Genomic DNA, 2,902 nt, shown 5'->3' with positions numbered 1-2,902 from the left:
AACACAAATGTATTAATCATTATTTTTCTTTCCTCCCCCAGCTCCAAGAAGATGACACAGCTCAAAATAAAAATTAGGTATATTCTCGTAAAGTCAAGTGAGCCATGACATATGAGCTCTTATTGTGAGCACACAGGACGGTGGCATCTTTCTAAGGTTTTTTTTATTTTCCCAGCAATCAGTACAACCAAGTCATCGTTATAAGGCATCGCCCTCTTTTGCCCACCCCCCCAGCACCAGGTGTGGCCACTAGCCTATATGAAGGCCCAAAATTGTGTGTTCCTTTCTGCTCTGACAATGGCATGCCCATTCGTGCGAGATGTGGTGGATGAAGAAGCACTTGTGCTGAGGAGAGCCTTCAGGCGAGAAAGGGTCTTCAGGGACCGGTTGGACCCACTGGCCTTCCCTGATGACCATCTATATGAAAGATACAGGTTTTCTGCAGATGGCATCAGGTATCTATGCAGACTACTGGGTCCCAGGATTAAGCACCGCACTGCACGGAGCCATGCACTGAGTGTGGAGCAAATGGTTTGTGTGGCCTTGCGCTTTTTTGCTAGTGGAGCCTTCCTGTACTCAGTGGGGGATGCAGAACAGCTGAACAAGGCCACAATTTGCCGCACAATAAGGAGTGTGTGTCTGGCTATCAAAGCATTAGCAGATGTCTTCATCTCCTTCCCTGGCCACAGAAGACTCTGTGACATCAAAGAGGAGTTCTATAGGATTGCAGGTAAGAGGATCTACAAATTACAGGACAACTGTTAACACATAGTAGGATACTCATTACTTTGTGTGACAGGTTTCCCCAATGTCATTGGTGCAGTGGACTGCACACACATAAGGATAAAAGCCCCCTCAGGTGCCCATGAGGCCGATTTTGTGAATAGGAAATCCTTTCACAGCATTAATGTTCAGGTGAACATAACTTTTTGATATTGTCCATTGACGAACACTCTGCATTGCCAGTGATGTGCATTGATTGGTGTAATATTCCTCATCTTATGATTTCAGATGGTCTGCAATGCTGACTGTGTGATCAGCAATGTTGTGGCAAAATGGCCTGGCTCAGTCCATGACTCCAGAATCTTTCGGGCCTCTGAAATCTATCAGTGCCTATCACAAGGTAAGCCACACAACCCCTATTTATAACCATCATGGCTGTGTCAAGAATATCACTGTGTTTATGAGGTAGTAATGATGAGATTTTGTGTTGACAGGTGAATTCTCTGGTGTGTTGCTGGGAGACAGGGGGTATGGCTGCCAGCCTTTTCTCCTGACACCTTTCACAGACCCCCAGGAAGCACAGCAGGCCTACAACCATGCCCATGCCAGGACCAGGGCCAGAGTTGAAATGACCTTTGGCCTCCTGAAGGCACGCTTTCACTGCCTTCACAAATTAAGGGTCAGCCCTGTTAGGGCATGTGATATTACTGTGGCTTGTGCTGTCCTCCACAATGTGGCCTGCCTGAGGAAGGAGAGGGCCCCCAGAGTGCCACCAGCCATGGACTGGGACAATCCGGCAATCTTCCCTGATGACGACAGTGGTCGGCTGCTGAGGGACCAATATGTGTTGAATTATTTTAGTTAGTATGTGTGCTTTCAATTTTGGTTAAATATGTCCTGCGGTGGCAGAGGAATTTGGGTTTTTTTGGGTTCGTTTTTTTACGAATTTGGCCTCTTATGATGTTTGTGCGGTATACTGTGTGTAATACAAGGCTGCAGGGAGGCTACTGCATCCATTCATTTGTCTGTTCAGTTGATGTGTATGGATTTGTCCTGCATTTATTTTAGTGTGCAGACATGCAGGGTGTGTTATATACAGACCTTTGAATGTGTATGTATCATTTTGTATAATATGCTTGGATTCTGTGCTTTCCATCTTGTAGAGTCACTGTGACTTCAGTTTCGAAATGAGCTGATGGTTTACCTGCTTTGTTTTGTCCATATTCAATAAAGGAACATAATGTTACACATTGTGTTTTTATATTCATATGGAATGTGTATTTGTTTATATGACAGAGTACTAGGGCCACACTGAAGAAAAAGGATAAAGTCATAAATTTATGAGGCTGGTTCTTTCTGCAGAAAAGCTACATATTGTTTTTACAGTTTTGATACTTATGACAATGTGATACTTAATATTCTGGCACATCAGCATGTCTTTGTTTATGAAACCATACTGAAGTACAATTTCACGAAATGCCCCACATCTGTCATTTTAACAACTGTCCTTTAAAACAACTGGTTACAATATTATGACTTGTGTTTTTTTCCCCTCTGTGGCCCTAATATTCTATCATTTTATATATAGCCTTATAGTCTATGGGAAACTGTAAATTATCTAATGATAGCAACATCATCTAAAAATAATTTTTTATCCAAAATCATTGAAATTAATGATCACAAACGTTTAAATAATGACAGTGGGTCTAGTTATATGTGATAACAATGTATAGTGAGCAGTGAAATAACTATTGGTTTCCATTTGTGGTGACTGCTGACTGACATTAGGGATGAGATTAAATAGATCCTGGAATTTAGCCTGGTCTGGAGCAGGCTAGCTCCACAGAATAAATCTCCATGGTAATTTATACCATAACATATCCTCCTGCCCCCTATCCATCTTTAGTGCAACCGGATTACGGATCAATTGAGCCAGGATCACCAAGATATCCTGGCTTAATCCCTTATCCTAGTTTTGTGCAACAGGCCCCAGATGGTGGACTCCTGCTCTTCTGCAAAGGGCTGCTGTTGTTGACTCGGTTTCGTGACGATGTCACAGATTCACCGCCAGATGTCGCATCGGCGCTATGGAGGGAGGGAGAGGAGGGGCCAGGACTGGGAATTCTCTGCTTCCCATCCCTCCTTAATGCAGACAACATGGCGGACTAAAAGATACGGC

This window comes from Salvelinus namaycush, chromosome 2 (genome assembly GCF_016432855.1).
Source record: "Salvelinus namaycush isolate Seneca chromosome 2, SaNama_1.0, whole genome shotgun sequence".
Classification (NCBI taxonomy): Eukaryota; Metazoa; Chordata; class Actinopteri; order Salmoniformes; family Salmonidae; genus Salvelinus; species Salvelinus namaycush.
Note: the sequence above shows the minus strand (reverse complement) of the source record.